At 44.3% G+C, this 12,968-nt stretch overlaps 1 protein-coding gene across 1 annotated transcript in view; it reads right to left on the bottom strand.

Annotated features, from left to right (window-relative positions):
• Positions 1-12,339, bottom strand: part of ACSBG2 (acyl-CoA synthetase bubblegum family member 2) — a 76,600-nt gene extending 64,261 nt beyond the window's left edge. The window contains exon 1 of the mRNA XM_078671170.1: positions 11,957-12,339. The gene's annotated coding sequence lies outside the window, so the exon portion shown is untranslated. The remainder of the gene's footprint in view (positions 1-11,956) is intronic.
• Positions 12,340-12,968: the final 629 nt, after the last annotated feature.

The raw sequence follows: 12,968 nt of genomic DNA, 5'->3' as shown, positions 1-12,968 counted from the left end.
GTCCAAATAGGACGAAATAAAAATATCAGCTGCGGTCTGTTTGTGACGTAGCTTGGTCGGAACTAATGGCGGCGGGAAATTACTGGATGCCTCTGGGGTCGCTTTTGGCAAGCCCTCGGCAAGAAGAGGATACATACCCTTAATAAGGGCATGCCTCTGTCTGTCTGACTGTTCGGCTTTGACTTGTTCACCTATCTCGATTAATTCTCTTTCTTGGGCTCGTTCCTGGGATTCTCTACTTAACTCCGACTTTCTGACTTCCTTTTCGGTTCTTCTATGCGCTTCTTTACGCCATAACTCGATGGCATCTTTCTGTGACTGTCTGGCTTTCTTTTTCCATAATGCTTCTTCTACTCGCATGATACATTCGGCATCCCATGTACCCGATACGGGCCATCTATACTTTTCTTCTAACTGTTTGGTATACTCTACCCATAAATCTAGATACAATATGGCGCTTATGCCATGTTTCTGATACATAAAGTGACCTGGACTGTCCCTCGGCGGGACAGGAACTGCTTCTTCTAATAAACCCTTTCTAGTTTTTAACTGACGTAACTTGGAAAAGAGCGGCATTGTAAACTTGAATCGGAACACAATACAATACACAAAGAACAATAACAATTGGGAAAACAATTCAGGCATACCACGATATTGGAAATACATTGAACAACATCATAACATAACAGTTCGGACAGAATACTACCTGAAAATACTGAGAACAGAAACAGAACAGATTTTCTCGAGAACGGAACAGACTAGAGTTACTGGATGCACTGCTGTAACAGTACGGAACATACCGGTCCCATAAAGGGACGCATCAAGACCCGTATCCACCTAGGTGAACACTTCGTTTGTGAGTCTGGGCACCACCAACCCACGGACCAGGAGTCAATTTAGATTGGTCCTGTCTAGATACTACCCCAGCAATGGTACTCACCGGGCAGCACGGAACGGAAGGCCTCGGACGGGACTGGACTGCTACGACGACGAACTTCGGACTTCGGACTTCAGTTACGGGTGGGCCTCCGGATACCTCGGACCTTGGACTCTCGGCTTGGGCTCTGGTCGGGACTCGCCGCGTTCCTCCACCGTCTCGTTTGGATGCTGGACCGCCTCCTCCGTCTCCTCCGTGGGCCTGAGGGATACTTGAGCAGAAATATCTGCCACTGCGCAGAAGAGTTCCGTCACGACTGCAGAGGGTCAGGGGGTCGGCGTGGCTTCACCGGCGCGTGGGGAAAGGGCAAGTCCCTATTCGGGCGCCATTATGTGGTATATAAATAAATAATACCGGATCTATTTTTGAATGAATGAATGAATAACAGATAGCTCAATAAAATAAGAGTCAAGATTCGAGGTAGTAGGAGTTTCTGCAGGTTTATTACAGCATAAGGACAGGATCAGGACAACCTGCATAGGAACAGAGGTGACAGGGCCCAGCAGGACAACTGGGGCCCAGCAGCTGCCGGGGCTTGATCTGGGATGAGCGCGCTAACTTTTAATAACAATACATTGACTTATATACATAGCGCAAACACATAGCATTACATTGCAGTAGGCGTAACAGTGGGTGGAGCAGAAGGCGTGACGCGTAGCAGTCGCGAGAGATAACAGTAAAGGTAGGTGTAACTGGGCGTGTACATAGACATGTGGTGCAAACGTAACAGAATATGTCATGAATGGGCGGAAACATAGGAGGGGGCTACCTAAGGAGCCGGGACCTCTAACCTAATGGTGCGCGAAAACTGGCAATGACGTATGACTAGGAGAAGCTGGGGGCTACGAACTCTGTGCTAGGAGCAGAGACTAAAGTCTGGAGGGTCGGAGCGACATGTACCTAAACCCTATCTGGTATCTGGTGTTTAGGGAACATGTCGATATAAACTAGAAGTCATGAGGGGAAAAGCTAACTTGACTCTAAGACTGGACCATGCATTATTCTATATGTAGTGCGTGATGAAGAATATTAAATGACCATTAATACAGTATTTCTCTAACGTGGAGCCGAATAGGCTAGATAATGACGGAAACTATTGATGCAGTTCAGTAGCTTAGGAATGCAGAGAAGGAGGACTGAACTGATAGCTGGAACTATAACATACTTTTGGCAGACTCAGAGGCAGAACCAAGCTGCACCGGGCACTGCGAGGCAGGGAGTAAGTGAAGGGTCGAGGATACAGGTGGGGGCTGTATCGCTCCTCAGCGAGACTTTCAGGAGACAGGAGCTGAATCTGATGTCCGGGCCCTTTTGAGGCCTAGAAACGGGGACTTTATAATGGAATAACGTGCATACTGAGAAACGTGGCAACATAGCTTTACATAGGCCTGATATTCGTAGTATTCACGAGGACTGGAAACTAGCATACTAGAGGTGGACACAACTGGAATTGCGTCATTAATCGGACATGGGGAATAACATATGCATATTGGTCATGCACACATAACATATGATGGATGAGTAGGGACACAGAACATGGCAAAATTTACTTTTCCACACATCTACTAGACCTCTCCAGTCCCCTTGTACTTCCTCTTCTGTTTCTCTCCCCGGAGGGTATAGTTCTTTCAAATAATCCTCCCAGGCACCCTCAGCTACCACGCAGATCATTGAAGCAGCTGAGGCTTCAGTTACTGAACGGACGAGGTTCCAGAATAATCGTATATTCTTGGATTCTATTGCCTCCAGCAGTTTCACCCAGCAGTTATTCTTATGGGCTCTTCTTGTGCTATAAAGAAGCATAGTATATTCTTTCTTTAATTTGACAAGATATTCAGCTCTAGATTTATCAAATTTTTTGAGCAAACTGCGCTGTTCTCACCTTAGTTCTCTTTTCTTTTTTAAACAGGTTACATTGTACCAACTTCCCTTCCTAACCTGTGTGGTTTGTATACTCTTAGTAATCTTTACGTCTGTTCTAAATTCGACCTTGATACTTTGTACCACTTGGTTTATCTTTTCAATGTACCAGGCCAGATCCGGACCAGCTACACATCCTAAGACGAGGTTATGTTGGAGCCTGGTTAATTTCTCTATATATTCTTCGGTTAACCGTGTTGTGATAGGCCTGGGATAGTCCATCTGTGGAATAATTACTTTTTCAGCAACTATCTGGTGGGAATGTACCAGTTCCAATTCTAGGATATTATGGTCACTATTTTCTATGTGGTTAACCGTAAAGCCCATTATTATGTTAAAGTTCCATGCTGGAATAAAAACTTAATCTATGGGACAATTTTGTGTACCTTGTTTAAAAGTTTTCTTTGCCGGGCGATCTTGTGGAAACCTACCGTTCAGACAAAAAAACACTTATTCGCTAGGTAGTTCCCCAAGCTTACATCATTTGTCGAACACAGACATTCGGGAAACTTTGCTTGTATTATGTCATAAGATTCTAAAATATCCTGATACATGAGATCCTGCCGCTTAGGGTTAAGTTTATGATTAAAATCTCCTACCAACATAATCAAATCTGAATCGTACTTTTCACACAGTAAATCTAAATCATTTTTAAAAAGACTCATTTCAACTCCATATTCCTCCTTGCCCCCCCCATTGCATATATAGATTTAGAATCAGCACGTTTTCTTTCTTATTACCGACTGTAATTAAAGTTATTCTGCAGCAGAGCAGCCATTTACAAGTTAGTGAGCCAGGAGAATTTTTTCACCAAATTTGTAGATAGTAACGTCAATAAACCCCCTGCCGAGCGTCCTGAACTAGATTTTACTGCCGGTCGATAGATCTGACAGAACCCCTCCACTACAGGGGGCTCGCCACATAGCCAGGTCTCCTGGATACAGATGATCGCATTATTTTTTGCCAGATCTTTTAGCCGTTCAAATTTTATTTGATTTCCTAGTCCGTTTATATTCCAGGAGACCATTTTTAAGCCATGTGGCTGCCCCTTTACCTATTCTACGTCACTAAGTGGCCCAAACCTATTTGATTCCTCTAGGTACCGCTGGGAAGGTCCTGGGAAGCTAGTATTAAGGCTCCAGTTCTTCCAAGAGTCCTCCGGAGCCGAATTGATTTTGTAGACTTTAACACAATTATGACCCATTTTTAACATCAATTCTGTGAAAACTACTCTTCCCAGTTATTTCTAGACATCTCTCAATTGGGTTTTCTGGTAAATGGATTTCTGGCCTGGGAAAATTGAAATGTGCTCATAACAGGGGTATTGAAATAGTTAAATAATTGTCTCACAAAACCAAGATTCTAGAATTATATAGGAAGCTTTTTGGTTCAATAATCGGTCCCTTTTACTGAGACTGAGGAACTCTCAAGTGAAAAGACAGATATGGTTTGACCAACGTAATCCAACATGGTATGGCTGTTTAGGGGGCATCACAGGTGCCCCCTAGGCCTCATAGCGGAAGCGCAAAGGGGACGGGGCCCTGATAGGGACCCCAAAGTCCCTTTCCATGGCATTTGGGCAGCCATAAAAAGGCTGTCAGAAAGGACATAATAATCGCTACAGTGGTGCCTGCACAGGACCCCTCCGTTGTAGGGAATACGATTCGACCAACAGCCTGGCCCGTCAGAAGCGACGGTCGGTCAGTCCCACCGACCTATTCGGTCCGACCGACTGCATCATAATGTAGCGGTCAGACCGCTCTGATGGATGTTGGTTGGACAGCCACCGACGGCCTGTCGGTGGCGGTCCGACCAACATCCTAAGGCCCCTAGTATCTAAAAAATGAATGAAAAAAAACCATCGAGGTCAGGTGTATGTAATCCGAGGGGGCCTGCAAGAATGTCTAATTTATTTTATGTTGTATAGACTTGTATGGTGAGCATTATAAGTAGATATTAATTTACCTTTGGTCATCCTGTTAAGGAGAGAGAACGCAGAGGCAGTCACTTGCGCTCCAAGAAAGAAACAGAAAGGAAAGATTAATGTTTATCCTATGTGGATCTTAGGAACACAGCCAGGGAGGGACTCGCTAGTGCTACTAGATAGAACATCTGGTTAGAAAGAAAGGAGAAGCCTTAGTCTTCAGGAAATAAAATTATAAATCGACCGGCAGAATCCCAGAGGGACCTGAATAACATTTACTGTAGCGATGAGCCTTGCAGCGGGCTGAAACAAGTAAAGACCAGTGCTGGACTGGCCATAGCGAGCACAAGGTGTTTCGCCGGTGGGCCGAAAGGGTCTGGCCGGTTTTGGATCGGCGGGGGTCGATTCCGGTACAAGGGGCCAGTTTTGCAGCAGTAGACCGAAAGAGGTACCCTGAGCTTAGAAAAGTGTTAGCAATATAAATACACATTTTCAAATCATTTGTCCATATACACGCATTGTAGTCATCAGTCCTTTGTCTTTTATTTTCTTATCAGAGAGATGTTCACGAAGACTTGTTGGTACACATGTTGAGCCTTGATAATACAAACAACAGCCAACACGTGTTTTGTCAAAAGGGTGTAACCCAAAGACTTCCTCAGGGCCCCTAGACTGACTTTCCCGTTTATAAGTACCACACTCAGTTCTTTCCACATCAATGAGTCCTTCACGCAGGTTGAATTTCAGTGTTAGGCATCTATATTTATATATGAGCCTCCAACATTACAAATTTCATCACAGGCTTCAAATCACAGCCAGTCCAAACATACTCGGTCTCAGTTCAAGTTCCAAAAACATATTGCAGACAATGTAAAGGTCTCCGTGCATCTAGTCAGTCGCAGCACGGTGACTGACTAGTGCTGCACTGGCCGTAGCGAGCACAAGGTGTTTTCCTGGTGGGCTGAAAGGGTCGGGCCGGTTTTGGATCGGATGGGGTCGATTCCGGTACAAGGGGCCAGTTTTGCAGCAGTGTTGCACTATCGGCTCCCTGTACCAAAAGCACAAAAGCAATAGCAGTGTATCCCCCCAGCAGCCCCCCTGCAGCCAGTCCGAGTTAATTACCAGGAGTGGTTTGCGTTCCCAGTCCGGCCCTGGGAAAGACAAATGGTTGCATAACTTACTGGGAGGGTCAGAGGGCATGTGGAAAGCTACTCACTTAAAGGTCAGTGGCATGCTGCCTCAGGAGGTGTCCAAATTTAGGAGATTAACAAAGGCAGGAATTGCATATCTTGATGTGCTGCCACGGAGGATAGCAAATAAATGGACCTGAAAGGCACGGAGACACAGGGAGTTACAACTGGCTCATGAACGCAGTCTAATACGTAACGTGTGCTTTCGTGCCTTACACAGTAAAACAAGAATTCTTAATCAAGCTAGCTCACCTTCTGGAGGACCCTTTTTAAAGGTCTTCTTCCACTCTTCCACTTTAGAGCTGGGGGACAGGTTCAAGTCTCCACATCAGCTCAACATCCTCTGATTCTGAGCAAATTACCAAATCTCCCTTCTTGCGAGGGCCAGCCAGAAATGCACACTTTGAAACCTCTTTAACCCAGTTGTATTAAGACAGCTGGTTTAGACCAAGCACAGGCCTCCAGTGCCCTCTGGAGTGCTAAGAGAGGCCGCTCCCTCCCATCCTGGTGCTTCTCTCATGCTGGTTGATAGCATGAGAACAGCACCAGGACTGGTTAAGGGAGTTGGCTGGGACCCAAGCTTAACACAGGACTGCAGCAGGAGGACGACGTGCAGCGAGGAGGATGCCATGTTGCGCATATACAGTAAGTTTATTTTTATTATTTTATTTGTGGCGCAATAGTGAACAACTACCCACCACCCATTTGCTTGCCCCACCACTTCCCGTATAAGCCAGCAGCACTGCTATGAAGACCGGTCTGATTGAATGTTTATTTGTACATATATTTTAGAATAAGAGTCTAACACTGGTATTTTTACTGGTGGTAATACAGGTGTAACTGCAGAATACTCCCTCCCTTCTTCATGAAGAACCTGCACCTGGAACACAGCAGTGCGGTGGTTTGAATCTCACTTTTATAAATATTTTCCAGACAGGGGATGTGGATCCTACCTTTCAGATGTCTGAACCAATTTGGATTGATTCACTTGCAAATGTTTATTTATCTGGCTGTTTATCAGACACAGCCTTTGTGCAAGGTGATGACTTTCACAGCCAGTAGAAATGATCCTGGCTCCAAGCAAGAGTAACGGTCCGTTTCAGTAAAAAACAGTGTCTCGGACACAGGACAAAAAGGCCTGGTCAAACTAATGTTTCAAAAACACTGTATGCTGCCACAACCTCTTTATGTGAGAAACTCATTACTTCTCAAGAGTCACTCATGTAGACCACAATCGTATACTGAAGAGAAGCCTTGTGTGCAATTCTACAAGCCAATTTAACCCTTCGGAACTAGGTGAGGATCTCAGCAAAGGTCTAGAAACTGCCACTTCAGGACTAACTTCAACATTTGGCAGCAATAAGAAAACGAAGCGGCACTCAAATGATTTCTTTTACACTCTTAAAAATGAGCCAGAAGGGCAAAATGCTGACTTTTAATGACATCTTTTGCAGCATAACACACAAGATGATGGACGGAATGTTGCACAATGGTAAAATATAAACAAACTTAATCCCCGAGCAATAAAGACAAAATTTAGTACGAAATATCAGTCCAAGAAAGGTTCTCCAGATCGTATCTTTCAAACAAAGTCTTTATTTTCAAAACACAGATTTCAATCGGTGATCCAGCGTAGTTGGGATCATCCACAGTAGCCAAACAGAAAACAGCCAACACGTGTTTCGTCTTGGGAAAATACCCAAAGACTTCCTCAGGGCTAACGCAGAATTTATTTCAAGATCCAATCAGGAGTATATCACCATATTAAGGTCTCATCTGGCGGTATTCTCAATTAAGCAATGTAGTTCCAACGTGTGTAGAAATCCCATATGTCTTCCAGTTAAGATTCAAAGTAGAAAGTTTCTAATTGTGGTATTCACCATTCGGAGGATTCGTAGATCCAGGATAAGTGGTAGTTATAGGTCATAAATCAGGTCCCGGAGAGTACTCCCGCCATATTCGCGCACCTTGGGTAAGTAGGTAAAACATTCACCCCCAGTCACAGATCTGGGTTTAATCCATTGTTATTTTGCTCACCAAGCCACCCTAGTTCAGACATGGCCATATGCAAATCAGCCTTGACCCTGTGCCTCATGGGAACAGTCCAGGCCGAACTGCCAAGGCATGTCTTTCCTGGACCGGAATCAAGCATCGTAGGACCGGTTTCTGGCTATCAGCCGTCTTCAGCCAGGATCTTTTGCAGCATGGCCACGTCATCTCTGCTTCTAGGTCTCAAGATAAGATATTTTTCTCTCAAATTGAAAGGCATCGAGGTTGTCGAGGTTGCCAGCATAATTCACAATGCATCATTATCCAGTGGGAGACGATACTTAATGATGTAAAACAAACCAGCCCTTGTTTTGCTAAGACCTTTCACACTGAACGCCAGCTCGCGCCTCCAAACAATCCATGACCTGGGGGCTAGCATAACAGGCAGTTACAGTGCCCAAGAGGACAATGGCTGCTTTGTTGCTTTAGCACAATTTCAAGACTCGATATAATCTCTGTAAGGCTACATATGCCTGGTGGTCTGCTTTAGTCCTATACAGTCCATGTAATATATCCTCAATGACAAATCCATCTGTCCTTTGATTTTAGATCCCACCTGTTGTTTGTATACATAAAATCATTAAAACCAATTACACTGAAAAAAAAAACTATCCTTAAAATCAATTTCCGGCTCATAGGAGGCAAGTATTTATATTACAAACTAAAAACGGGAGCACGCCCTGGTTGCTGCCATTTTGCGAAATGCAATGCACATTTCAGGACACGTGCAAAAAGCACGCCTACTAGTCTCGGGCCGCACTACACCCTATGTCAAATGTAACCAGATCTTTTCAGCCAATCAAAACACGGTGATTCATCCTGTCGCCACGTGACGTCCCGCCTCGCGCGCCGCCTGAGCGCGTGCTCGGAGAGGTTACTGCAGGACACTCGGCTGCCCCCATGCAGTAGCGCCGAGGGAGACAGGAGTAAATGATAGGCTGGGAATAAAACCGAGGCAGCCGCTCTCGGCTCCCATCTGAGCAGCCAGAAGCACCTATGTATATTCAAATGTCAGTAAAATAAGGCTCTTCACATGAGAAAATAGACCTCGGCTGCAAACAGTAGTCCAGCATGAAGAACATCTCCTTGCCATTAAATACATTACATCAGCCAGGCGGTAGTTTGGACACAATCATCTCTTGTATGCATATATGTAAATATTTATTCTGATGCAATGCTGGGAGAGGCTGCAGTGTGCTCTGCAGGGAATGGCAGGTTGGCAAGCACCGCGTCTCCTATAGGGAGTGCAGCTGTGGATTTATGTGTTTGCAACAGACACTACCGTGCATAAAACGGAGAAGTGTTGAAACCGGTTTCCCTCCCACCTGCCAGGCCCCGGGGGAGGGCTTGTCATCTGAGTGATGATGCAGACGGAAGGCGGAAAGGAAACCCATAGGGCGGGGGTGGGATTGCAGAGTGATTAGGCGATGCAATTCTGGGAAATTAACCCGGATGCTAGATCAAATCTTTATTTCATATACGAGTAATACCTGCACAGATATTTCCAGAAACACATGTGCATCTGATAAAACGAATAGGGTTGCAAGCGATAAAAATCGGCCATTTGTGCGTTTTTTGCGGTTATGAAAGGGCCGGCCAGCGGTTAATAATCGAATAGCGGTTTATGTCAAATCGTCTCTAGTTATTTACACTGCATTTCTGCCTCTATCTGCTGCTATAAAACAATTGGCAATATTGAAGCCAAGATTACAATTATTTTCACGTCTTCTAATTATTTATTTGGGTTTGACTTTATTCTTCTAAAAGAAAAAAATAACGCATTTAAGGGTTTTACAGGTATTATTGTTCCATGTATTGGCGTACAGGTAAGGCTGGAAACATATAGGTCAGGTGGCAACCCTGTTCACGAACCTTAATGTGGAAACGAGGCCACATTTGGACACACAAATCAAGCCGAGGGTGACAGTGACATGTGGAGAAGTACTGGGAGGAGAATGACAGTAAGGTGGACAAATATAGACCAGACAAGCAACTCTACCTCAAGATCAACCAAAGCAGGAATGGAAAGTGAAAGGGGAGGGGAATGGTGAGATTTAGTGTAGTTGATTCTCCGCCATGGGATCTTCGGAGTATATTGCACGCAGCTGTAAAACAATATGCTAAGATATAATTTCCTATTTATAAGGTTCCAGATTCTTAAAACTTAACACACTGACGTGGCTGTTGGAAGGGATTAGCAAGAGAAGCTTATCCAAGGTGAATTTTAAATTGGTTTGATGTGGAATATTTATCACGTGCCAAGCTTGTCAAACCACAAAAATCTCCTCAGTGTAAAAGTATATGAGAAAATTGACAGAAACTGTGAAAAGAGAGTAGCAGAAGCTAACATGGGATTAGTTAGATGGAATGTTAGTGTGAAGGGAAAAAAATACCACAAAAGACAAACCACACGCTGAAAATGGTTATTTGAACAGAAAGCATTAATATCCTATTAGACATACCACTCTGGATGGTGTCCTCACATATGGAATGAACAGGGACAGAAGGTTAGGCCTAAAACCATCAGCACACGTGGGTGATGTTGTCTAATACATTTTGCACCAGAGCATCATTTTAAAAAAACATCTTATTTTACAATTCTGCAGTGTGGGGTCACATTAGTTGGCCTTCATTTTGAAATACCCTTAAAATGAGTCATACGTCAACGAGCTTGTTTCGGTGTCAGATCTGAAGGTGGATCAGAGAGCGACATCTGCTTGTCAATGAAAAGTGTGTTTTATATCAGACAGATACAGACTCCTGTGTGACACTCTGCAAAGGACAATGGGGGATCAGTGAAGTTACCAGTGATGGATGCTATACTCAGATTTGTGGCCCTCACCCCAGGGGGTAATACGTTAATCCAAGAAGGAAGCCCACATTCAATGAGTGATATTAATGGAGGGAATCATGTGGGCAATGACCAGTTGGTCCTAATCACAATGATCATAATAATTAGAATAATGGTTCAGTTCAGATCTGCTGGACTGGAGATTGTTTGAAAGGGTTTTGTCAGAGACTCTAGCAGGAAAATTTACATTGCCTGTCTTAAGCGTTCTAAAAAAGCGCCTAACCCTTAAATCAAATGTCATTTAATCCGCTAGTGTAGCTCTACCGCATGCCAGAAAATATATAATTTTGTAAATATGATATCCCTATATGTACACTTCAAATAGCACTGCGCTGTTCACCTATCTTTAAAAGCCATTCAGCCGACACGCTTTGGTGCAAGCAGCACACCTGTCCCTTAGTAACACTATACCAAGCGTCTAACAAATGCCATGAAAACCACCTTGAACAATGTAACTTAAGTAAACGCCCTTTTTGGTGAGTGGGGAGGTGACTTGAAAATAAGAGACAGGGTTTTTTAATGCTTTGAGTACTGGAAAATGAGAAACAAGATCTAAAAAGACACTCTGACAGAATTGTTATTAATATTTCATGTTTTTTACTGTTAGTTGTATCAACAACTCACCAATAGTCAACCTGTATGACTAGTGCTTAAATTAGCAAAGTTACACGAAACCCTTATAATAATATTTGTGGATATACACACACACTCTGTATCTCTGACAAAATGGGGGCGTTTTCAGTAAGAAAAAATAGCCTGATGAATGGAATTATTTATGTGTGTGAATAAAACGGGCTGGGGAGGTATGAAAGGCAGATAAGCGAGTTCACTTGTTAGAAAACCTGCTACAAAGCTGTATGTACCGAGGCAAGTCAAATCCCCCACTGTCTTTCTGAAGTCAATACCCTGTAGGACAAATTTGAATCGACGATTAAAATAGTACCAGTATTAATAGTGTCTATTCCAGTCCACCCGTATGAGAAGGCTATGCACAACATTACCATTAAAATTACTGAATTTGGCCCCCTCTGGTCAGACTATGTAGTAATAAATTGCCTTACTACCAGAATGGCAGTTTTTCTTACCGTGAATTGATTTGAACCGGCTGTGAGAGTCGGTTGGGTCTCGCGCTCCGCCGCACGCGCGCTCTCCTTCACGCTGCTGCAACTGACTGAAGGTTGGAGTCTCGCGCCACTCCCGTAGACGCCTTGCTGGCTCGGGAACGTGCCTTTGTCAGACCGTTTAAGGAAGCGCGCGCCTGTCAGTTGTAAAACGACGAGCACGGGAAAAAGAAAGCGCATGCACCAGTTATGTCCCAGGCGGAGGCCCTTTTGGAGTCAGGAAAGTGTAGGCGTTAGAGCGTAAAAAGGGAAGTGCTTTTGCCTGACTCCAAGATGGTTCTCGCCCCCTAGGCGGTTCCAATCCCCGCCAAGTGTGTGGCTTCTGTCAGTACTCAAGTGACAAATAGGAGGGGAAGGGGGCGCGCCGACGTTTATATTTTCCGATATGACGTGAGATAGACACGTTACCCTTCCTTTACTGTTCCGCCCCAGTCACGCTGTTATTTACATGAGGGACACGAGTAGCCAATGAGAGTCTTGAGCGAGAAACACACCACCAAAGCCGAGCCTCTGCCGCTTTAGCCACGCCCCTTCAAGCTACCTCCGGTCATTGAACCCTTGAGTTAAAGTCTGGTCATTGAAGAGAAACAAGCATTGGTAAAACCAAGCTCAGATTCAGCTGGGAGCAGGCTAGCAGCCTGAGGCTTTTTGTGCAGACATAGTGCAATAAATGTAAAACCTTGCACAAATATAAAAGCGAAGAAGTGGCTCAGCTGCCAAGGTACAGGCGCTAATGAAAAGCTTAAGTATGTTTTATATATTTACACATTTTTTATGCCGCTGTGGATAATATGAGGCTGGTGAGCCAGCTAAAGCTGTCTCTATGCCAGTCCAAAAATGGGTCTAAAACAATTTAATTTCTATGCGATGGAAATAGTGAAGATTCCGAATGTGTTGAGTTTACGCCCAGTATATTGTACACAGGGTTTTAAGTGGGCCAGGTCCTGACGGTGCTCAGCACCGGCAGTTCTAAAAA

The sequence above is a fragment of the Lissotriton helveticus genome, chromosome 12 (assembly GCF_964261635.1).
Source record: "Lissotriton helveticus chromosome 12, aLisHel1.1, whole genome shotgun sequence".
In the NCBI taxonomy this organism is placed as follows: domain Eukaryota; kingdom Metazoa; phylum Chordata; class Amphibia; order Caudata; family Salamandridae; genus Lissotriton; species Lissotriton helveticus.
The sequence above is the reverse complement of the archived record's forward strand: the minus strand, read 5'-3'. Positions and strand labels throughout refer to the sequence as shown.